The following is a 10,694-nucleotide window of genomic DNA, read 5'->3' as shown; positions in this document are numbered from 1 at the left end:
CCTCTGAGTCCCTGTCTCAAGACAAGAGGATAGAGTGGGCATAGGCACATGGCCACAGTCTTGCCAAGGGGAGAAGGGAGGAAGCGAAAGAGCAATGGGATATCTTGCCCTCTTGCTGCAAACCCTTTCATTACGTTCAGCATCCCCAGGGATTTGTCTTCCACAACTATCTAGTCCCACTTCACATCTGTTCTCCTCTTTTGGACTCCACAGCAGCACGTGGCAATGAATTACCTATGTAATTATGCACTTCAGAAAAATGGATTTCCCTTCATTTTCTTTAAACCTTCTGCTTAATAAGTTCACTGGGTAACCCTCAGAACCTGAATCACAAGACACTGCAAACAATCACCTGTGCCATCTCTTCTACTCCACTCCGGACTGTACGTGGCTTGATCACACCCCTCTCCCAGCTGCCTCTCTATTCAACCAACACATCTCAATTTGATTCATCTCTCCTTGCGTGGAAGCTCCCCTGTACCTTTGATCATGGTCTGTAACTTTTTGAGGTTTCCTATAGCCTTCCCAAGAGAAGGTAATCACAAGTCCAGTGGCAGAAATTTCAGAGAGAGGACTTCATTCTCACCCTCCTGGTAACATGTCTGATTCCTGGGTTTGACCACCAGTGAACATGGGTGAGATGTCTAAACCCCATGCCAACACTGGCAGAGAGCTGGCCACCACGCAGTCATTGACAGAGCCCAGCATCCCCTTGCCGCAACGATTTCAGATACTGAAGGACCGACAAAATTGTTCATGTTGTCCTTTCAGAGGGCTGCTGGACGAATACTTTGTCAAATTACTGGAGGGACCAACAAGACATATTCTGGAGCTTGGGGCTGCTTGTATTTACTAGCAGAACTACTACCGAGTTTATATTTTATCTATAAAAAGAAACCCAGAAACCTCTCCATCCCAAGAGGGAGAAAGCGTCTTTTGCACAGTACAATACAACACAACAATTCTCAGTGACATTGGCATGCTGAGCTCCCCTTCTGCAATCTCCTGGTTAAGAAAGGTTCCAAAAAAAAAATAAAATGTGTGTTGTGTGATAAACAAAAGCACCACACCTGGAACCCCTGTGATATGGAAGCTCGTTTCTCTGTAGTTATTTATAAACTCTTCTTTCCAATAGTCAGTAGCTTCATAAACTAGAGCAGATCAATACACCTGAAAACTTAGAGGCAGATCAGAGGGAATTAGATGACATTGGTGTATGCATCTTTAGAAATTGGAAGAGAAGAGCTGATCAAAAAGTGTAGGTCAAAAAAGCCTTTTTTTTTTTTTTTCAATCAGGTATTTTTTCCATTTCCAATAAATTTTTCTAGGCGTTTGGCATGGAGGAAAAAAAAAGCCTATTTTGTATTTTTTTTTTCTCATCCCCAAACCCAAGTAATTTCTGATCTTTCTCGTTGAAAAATGCCAGAAATCAAATTTATCATGGTTTTGGGAGCAGGGGGTGGGGGAAAATCTGACACGGGTTACTTTATATTGAGTCTTATTTTTGCTAATTTTTCACTCATATCCAGCCACCGCTTTTTTAAGCTGCTCAGAAAAAGGAAAGAAAAAGCATTCCTTTATCAGCAGAAGCACTGCAGCTCCTGGACAGACGTGGTTATTCTTCATGTGCGAAAAACTTCGGGGCTGCAGGCTGCTGAGACAGGCTGGAGATCACCCCCAGCCATGGGAACACGAACACAGCGTCAGGGTTTCTCTTCTGCGAAGCCAGAAACCAAGTCCAACCCTCCAAGCTGCCTCCAAGCCACTTCCCCAGGCTGTCTGCAATCCAAATCCGATCACATCTGACTTCAGGCCAAGTTCAGGAAACTTGATTATCTTTTTGCCCCTATCCGATGGGAGATGGCAGGTTGAGGGGGAAGAGAAGGGAGGAGTGAAAAATTAACACAAGCACTTAAGATGTTATGAAACTGCAATATGCATCTCCAGCCTGCCCCCTGGTCCTCAAGCCCATACATTATTTAACAGAAAAGAAAGCATAAATGAGCCAGAACAATAGCTAGAGGGAGGGAGAGGAATATATATATATATTTAATTCCTTAAACCATGCCCATTAGTTTTGTTTCTTATTTAGGATACTGCATTAATCATGCTAATATTTTACAGCCGGGCTGTACACTTTAGCCATTACTTTAATCAAACCCATCAGCGTACCCAAGAACACGCTACCAGGTGGGAATAGCTGCTACCGCTTGCTGTTAATTACTTTGCATTTTACAGCAATCAGCAGCAGGGGCTGAGATCATAATAAATTCATGACTTATGGGTCCATAAAATCATTACCGTAGGAAAATATGTTTTATCAGGCATTCGTCGGGCTGCTGCTCAGAGAGAGATTTCTTGAAGGAAATGACACCCATGAAATTAAACCAATCCTTGCAGTCAGCAGAAATGCTAATGTGGGCACAAACAGAGCCGAGGCTTGTGTGGACCGGAGGGGTGGAGGAGCAGAGGGAGAAGATGGAGGAGGGCTTGCCAGCCTGGAAGGAGAGGCACTGGGGGGAAGCCAGCTCCCCCAGGACAGGAGGGACGGAGGGAGGACAGGGCACTGGAGCGAAAGGGAAGAACTGAGAGCAGGATGCAGGGCTGCTAAGGGGTTCCAGCAGCATCACTGTCACAGCCTGAACCTGCAGGGACATTGCTCCATGGGGCAGCTAAGCACAGCAACATAGAGGGGAAAGTTACTCTCACCTTTCTAACGAGAGGAATCCTTCCAGCTAAAGCTGATGTGCAGCAGCTTCAAAAGCCTAGGCTATATTCCCTCTCCAATGGCCGTTTTCCAGGAGGGAACACAACGCATTCATGACTAATCACAAAATCTCTTCACTTACATGATACGCCTGCGGCTTTGCACATGGGTAATGTCAGCCTGGCCTCAACTTCCTATGCCCAGACGGGGTCACCCGAATCCAGAAGCTTTAATTCAATCACCTAAAGCCAACGCAGATTACACGGGATGTTACAGATGTGATCAGTGCAGGACCCCCTCCACACGGAGCACGGTAATGCCATCACAGTAAAATCGAGAGCAGCGCTGAAATCAAGCAGTGTCAAATTGACATAAAGCAGCAATAAAGAAGCCTCAGGATTTGAGAAGCATGAAAGGAGCCTAAATGAACTTGCTGAATATTTTCTAAGTCTTTTCCGCACTCGCATCAAATCCCATGGCACTTCCAGAGTCATTAGCCCTGCCAGTTCCTAAAAAACAAACAATAAGTTCACTTCTATTTTTTTTCTTTTCTTTTTTTTTTTTCCAATCTAAGACCAACTGAGTTTTCTTTGGCAAGAAGCCATTGGCTCTTTAAAGCTCTTGTGTTTCTTGGCCTGTGAAAAAGAAAAAGTGGAATGCCAACTAGAAAATACCTCCAAAGTGTTAAATTGGCCAAGCCCTTGTTTTTTACTGTTTGTTTCAGTTCAAAAATACTAAGGAAGCTCAGTCATAGCTGGTTTGTTTGGTTTATTTGCCTCTTCCAATTACACTGTGCAAACAAGGAACATTATTTAGTGTTATTTAAGCATGAAATTATAACAGATCATTTTAAATATCAAGGTCCTAAAAATAAATCTTTCTATCAAGGCACAGCAGGTCTAGATCTACTAGCTTGTTAACATACACCAGGGTGGGCAGATGGCAGGAAAACCATGGTGGAGAGCTCACTGCGTACAGAATTTGTTGCTTTCCTTTCTGGGGATCATGAAAATCTGGGCAGCTCGGCTCTAAGACTACACTGCTGGGGCTGGTTATCAAAAGGGACACAGGAGAAGAGCCAGGAGCATGGGCAGAGCAAGCCTGATGTCCCCAGAACATCATCCTGCACAGTACCCTGGGCTCTTCCACTTCTACACAGCCCAGAAGAGCAGCATCAGTCACCATTCGAGGGAAGATCTCTCTGGGTCTCATCTCCATGAGACATGGCCTGTAAGGGGCTTTTTTGTTATTCCTTCACCCTGGGAGGTTTTCCTACAAGAAAAATTGCCTCCAGCACCCCACACAGCTCTGTGTGGTATCTACACCACCACTCCACAGATAATGGGTCCCCACACCCTTACAATTAAATCAGAACACTTGGCCAAACCACACCATGGCTCCCTCTCCAGGCACTGCACCTGGATTTCTTTCCCTTAAAATCTATGGAGACATGGGAAAACACAGAAAGAGATTGTCCCATGCCGACCAAAAGGAGAAGGCACGGACCTATGCCATGGGAGATGCTCCCAGCTCTAGCTGCATCTCATCAGAGATTTCCACACTATAGTCCCGTGAGCCAACACCACGCAGAAAGAACAGCCCCAGGACTACATTAGCCTGACGTCAACCTTCATCCAGTTTCCAGCTACCTTGTACTACTTCCAAACGTCCTTAGTGTCACATCTGGGGCCCCAGCGCAAGCCCCGGGGCTTGGGTTGCAGAAATGTTTATGCCAAAACCTCCTGTGTAGCCCCATCAGCCACAAAAGACAAGCCCAAGCCCACTCCCCAGCCTTGGCCCCACGGAGTGAGCTCCCCCCAAGCTGCAGCAGAGCCACCCAGCCCCTTCCCCTCCTTCTGGACCAGTGGCGGATCAGGGGCAATGTGCAAACAAAAACCCTGTATAGAACCAGCTGTGGATAAGAGCAGGTTGCAGCAGAGCTCTGCTGTCCCCAGACACACTGCTTTTTCTTTGCAAGCTTTCTTTACCTTAAGAAACCCCAAAGACTCTAATTGCTGGGAGTAAACTGCTCCAACCACAGCCCAGACAGCTGCTCACTGCTCAGCACTGCTGGCCTGGCTTCAGCCCCGGCTGAGAAGGAGCAAGGAGGAACCGAGACCTGCAGCCAGATGCTCCATCATCCCCTCAGGAGCTCCTAACCACCCAGGGCAAACAAGCCACAGCCTCTCTGTGTGATAAGCTATTTTTCTTCGACTTGGCATCTCTAGTTAACCCCTTCCCTACCTCCCCAAGGGACAGGAATGATCCAGACCACACTTCAAGATCTCTATATATTGGCACTCCCCAAGATTCAGAAGGGCAACAAAGCACAGCGAGCCATAAGGGAAATGTTTGCCCAGAAAATACCATGCTCCAGCCAAGCCTACCTTCACCTTCAAGGAACGAGGCCAAATTACCTGGGCTAGACCCCACTGTGTGGCCCAGGGCTGGACCCTCATCATTTTGCTCCCCTGTAGTGGGTTCTAAGTTGGCTGTTACTATTGGGGCCATAAGTAACCTCATCTGACAGGTATTGCAGCCTGGAGATTTCCTCCGTTATGGTCCTACCCATCTATAAATATCCTTTTCTTCTTCAGGGAAAGAGCATCTGACCTGAAGTGTATGAAGCTTCCTGACAGGCTGGGAAAAGAGAAGAGGTTTAAATGTCAGCTAAAACAATCTTCATTTTCTTTTCTAAATTTGCAAAGCTCCCCGAGTCACTCGAGTGAGGCATTTGCCTGTTTGAAGTTCAGCCTGAAAAGCCTTTTGCAAAATATTTGCTGAAACACAATAATGTTGGAATTGGAGGGGATTAAAACAGCTTCTGTCTTTGCCCCATCCCCCCGAAGCACCTCTTTAAGAGCACTTCTGTAGAGGCAGGGACTTAGGTCCTATGTCTTGAAGGCGCAGTACAAAAGAGAGAAGGGAAGAAATAAAAACGTAAAGCTCCTAACATCACTATTATTGAAATGCCTCATTTGACATTTTGACTGTTTCAATTAGCTAACAAGGAACGCTCGACTTAATCCACCCTCAGATGCTCAAAGAAACTCTTTCCCTTCCCCCATCCCAGATCCTGCCTGGCAGCTACTTCCCAGCCTCCGGAGAAATCCCAGCCTGGGTGACGGCTCCTGCCCCGTGGGAGCCATCAAACCGGAGCTTACCCAGCCCAACGTTGGCTGACATCAGGAGCATCCTTCCCCCAAACCCTATGTGCCTTCAGACACAGCATCAGAAAGTCTGGGGAGGAAGTAAAAGGGCACCCCCCCAAAAAAACCCAACCACCAAGTGCCTTTTCTTACCACATCAGGAGATGCAAGCATAACATGGTACTGTTCGGCCACCAAAGAGCTGGCCTCTCTCCCTCATTCGGATTAATCAACAAGAACCCCTTGCTGGTTTGAACTGCGGCAAGCTGAAAAATTACCCGCAATGGTCTGGTACCCACAAGAGAGGATGAAACACGGCAAAAACATTCCCCACCTCCTAGCACATAGTTCTGGGCTAATTCGATTGGGTTTGCTTTATTTCTCCAGGATTTACCCGCTGCTGTGATTTTATGCCAAGGAAGCTGAAGTGCTGGGAGTCTCCCTTTGGCGTGTGTAACGGCCGGAGCTTTCCTCCACCAAGCATTTTACTGCTTTTAAACACAGGCAGATACGGTCCCTGTCCCACGGGTGAGCTGCTGCGTGCTGCTGGCTGGGAGCGGGACTCATGGCCATTACAGGGGAGACAGGACACACTCCATAAAGTCAGGGCGACCGCCTTCAGCTGGGGGAGCTCCCGGGGAGATTGATTACCCCACCGGGAGCACTTCACTTGCCTTGGGCAGAAAAGCAATTCACCAGCTCTTCCGTGGTCTGACTTTCGCAGATAGCTCTCCGGGCACCACCAGGAGTATTTTCTCCCACGTTTGGAGGTGGAGGAGGACGGACTGATGCACACATAAACCACGCAGATGTTTGATGTCCATGGGACAGCACCTCACCCTAAAAACTGGGGTCTTGGAGGCAGTAGGCTGTTACAGACCTCGGTCAGCCAGTGCTGTCCACCCTTTGTACCTGTTTGAGAGGATCGAGAGACTGAGAACAAAAGGTAGATTTAGGTGTGGAGAATAACCAGCGACTCCGCCTGCCCTAACTTACAAGGACTTTCAGGTCCAAACTGGAAAGCCTGGAACCTGGCGAAGAGGAGTAGGAGCTGCCTGACGGACAGCAGAGCAAGGTAGAGGCAAGGCATCAAGAGGCAGTAAAAGCTCCTTTTTTTAGCCTAAGACCCAGCCATATCCCTCATATCTGTACAAGTCCCATCTCTCAAGCGATGGGACAAATTCTGCCCGTTTTATGCCAATCATGACCTCAACCTGTTTGTCCTGTCCCAACCAAGGGTAATAACCTCCACGGGAGGACAGCAAAATTGTACCCAATTGGAAAACCTTTTTCCATTGCTACTTTAATAACACCCATAACCTCTGCTTGCCACAGGTATGTTAGCAAGAGATGTAATTTTCTCTACAGATGAGGAAAAATCAAAACAAATACAAGTGTTTCCACCATCACCTTTCCCAGTACAGCCTGCCCGCCTTTCACGCAAAAACCAGCTGGCTTTGTAATCGGTGCTAGATGCCCCCAGCTCCTAAATACAAAGTTAACTTCCATCACATGGCTCTGCTCAGCAAAAGGCTTCTGCTGTAGTTCAGGAAAACATTTGTGTGCCAGGCAGCACTTAACCAAGTGCGAGACTGTCTGCTGGGAGAACAAATAGCTTGTAGAGGTACATGAAGGCTTTGTGGGAAACTAACCCTAATCCTCTTCTGAAATATCTTAGCTACCTTTGAGCTCCTAGCCCCAACAAAAGGCACACAAACCGTCAAAAATAAGACTAGCATGAAACACCACGTCCCTGCATCCAGCCTCTGAGCAGTGCTGGAGTTACATCAAATAATCACTCCTGCTCAGCTTCTCTGCAAACCAGTCCCAGTGCTTCCCTGCTCCACAGCCACTGGAAGGGATCAGCACCTTTCTGCTCTAACGTTAAGGAGCCTTCTGCTTGTCACCAGCCTCCCAAGTTCATGGCCAGCCCATACCCAACTGTCCTTACGCCAATATCTGTTTACTCTAAATAGTTCTCCCTAGTAACTATTTCTGCTTCAATATACACACAGTGGATCACCTCTTAGTCTTGATTTTCTGAAGCCAAACCTTAAGTGTGATGGGCTCTTCGCACCCCTGAATGTCTCTGTGGGCTCCTTAATACCTGTTCCCATTTGACTCCATTAGTCTTCAGAAAGAGTGCCCAGAGCATCCCCGTTATTCCTGACGTGATCTCACCAAACCAGCTGACAGCAGTGCTAACGCTTCCCCCAGCCCACCTGGAACATCTCACTGGGGCTTCCAGCAATCCCTGTTACTCAACTTTAGCTGCATTTCATCATCCTGGTGCCCCATACTCTTTGGCGAAAACACTGACCAGAGAGTTATGAAGGTCCCAGGATGGGCTGTTCTGGGAGGAAAACAAAAAAGAAATTAAAAAAATTCCTAGAGACTGGGACTGGAGTCCCAGCCCTCCCTCACCACAGCTTTACTGCGTCCTACTTCTACCCTGTCTTCCAGCTCCATTGGCCAGGCAAAAAGAAGAAACGCATGCTGGAGAGCTGGACAGGACAACTAAACCATCTCCAGGGTTTGGAGGAGACTGGCCCTTGCAAAGAAAACAGACTAAACTTCCCATCTTCCCCCCCCCCCCCCCCCCCCCCCCAAGCAGATTATCCCTCCAGGGCAGTTATTCCCTCAGCCCATGCTGAAAAAGCCCCAGGCATCTGGGGCATGAATTTCCCTCAGCTCTTCCCCAGCGTGGACAATACCGAGTTTGTTTAGACAAGGTTGCCTCACCCTAGCTTTGCTCCTCTGCATTCCCATCACAGAAAGGCAGGGTGGAGAGCTGGAAAGGTCCTTAATTTCTGGGAAAGGCAGCTAAAGTCCCACCAGCTCAGCCCAGGAGCTACCTCAACCTCAAATAGAGCTGTCCCTTCATGAAAAAAGCATCGCTGTGCCTGCAGAAGGGACCTGGCAACAACCTCTCCCTCTCAGGCAATTGCCAAGATGATCCACAGGCACAAAATACTTGGTGCAGCCCAACCAGAGGCACCCCTATTAATCACAGCCGTCCACAGTTAAAGTTGTTTAATTCAGAGGTGAGAGAAGCTGCTCAGCTGTTTATGTCCAAGGGTTAAATTTGCCCCAGCCACACACTAAACACATTTTTTACAATCTGGCAGTGATCCTTGCCTATTAAGCATCTCTGGCTTCAGATAAGAGGTATTGATTTATTTCACTTTTATGGCTGGAGGTATTTATTCCTATTTGCTTTCTCACTTCTTCACCCCAGCTAGGGTGGGGGGGGATGAGGAGAAGAAAAAAAAAAAATTTACAAGGCTGGTGGAGCCAAGAGGTGATGACTCAAGGTTTTCTGAGGGAGGGCACGAAGGCTGGGACAAGGGAGGTGGGGCTCCTGGGCTACGCCAGGCTTTTATTTTCGTAATGAAGAAAGGCAAATATGATGTGGCTAGAAGAAAAGGAAATCACATCAAACTTCAGAGGGAAGGTTCCTATCGAAGTTGCATCCCCATAGGGTGCTTTGTGAGTTAGAGCTTGATTGATTTGTACTAGCTAAGGACCTTAGCAAATCTCTCCTGTGGGAAGAATGTCAACACTTTCCCATATCTTTAAAGCCAATCTGGAAAGGAAGATAAAACCATACTGCTGCAAGAGACGAGCACGGACTAAATCCTTGATTTTAGCCCATTCTCCATACTGCTGCAGACACACACTTCCAAGCAAGACTCCTGGACAGGGCCCCCACTCCAGTTTCTAACACTGTATTTCAGTCTCCTCCTGCTATAACTGATGTCAGAAGGCGGCTGGCTTTGTTCTGCAGGGCGAATACAAATGCAGATTTGCATTTGCACCCTTTCCAGATGTTTCTTTGCACACAGGTGACATGCCATGAGATGCCTGGGGATGCGATGAAAACAACAGGGGCACAGTTTGGACGCCTCCAAGGCTGCAGATGCTCTGGCTCATTGCATGACCCCCATCTCACGTGCCCAGCTTGTTCTGCCTCCTAGTTAGGAGTCTGCTTCTCAGAAATGCCAAAAAGTCACTCACTACAAAAAAAAAAAAACAACACAGAAAAAACCCAACAACCCAACACATCCATTTTCAGCAGCATCTGATGTCAATACATCAGCCTTAGGCTCTGCCACAGAAACTTCTCATGACGACACAGAACCAGACATAAAGCATCCTGCACTCCTGTCACTGCCTGGACTATTTTGGTAGCAGGCAAGTTCGGGGAGAAGATGCCTTCCGCTCCCCCACGTGCATGTAATGCAGATGCAACACAAGCCTGTGGTCTGTAGGCACCATCTTCGGATTTCTGCAAACACAGTTCATATCTCTGTTTCTGAAATCCCACAGCACAGGATATGAGGATAGAAAGTGAGCAAGGGACTGACGCACTGGAAGTTGGGAGAAGAAAGGGAGGCAAAAGCCAGGGGCTGTGGGGGAGAAGAGCAGGGGTACTTGACCAAGGAGAGATGGAGCAGGTCTTGCTCTGGCAGAAAGAGCTAGAGGGGGTTTGAGGAAGGTGGGAGGTGCATTTTGGAAGCTCTGGGGTAAGGAGGGTTGGGTCAGGACCACATACAGAGCAGCGGCAGCCCTGGAGCACAGAGCACCCCAAATCAGGGCCTGTGGTCAAGGACTGAAAATAAACAAACCAGTAAGGACTTCTGGGCAGATTTAAGAGCCATTCAAAGATCCCTTCTTTGCACCCCACTGAACCTGCAACACCCAGGGTGTCCAATCAGTCCCAAGGTCCCAAAGACTATAAATCCTCCCCAGATGCCTTGCGCATCCCTCTGACAATTTAGCCTAGCCCCAGGAAAGGAGAATTTGAGCTTCCATCCTATCCGCTTGTTTGACAGCCC

This window comes from Falco punctatus, assembly GCF_963210335.1.
Source record: "Falco punctatus genome assembly, chromosome: 11".
Taxonomy (NCBI): Eukaryota; Metazoa; Chordata; class Aves; order Falconiformes; family Falconidae; genus Falco; species Falco punctatus.
This window is presented reverse-complemented; position numbering follows the sequence as displayed.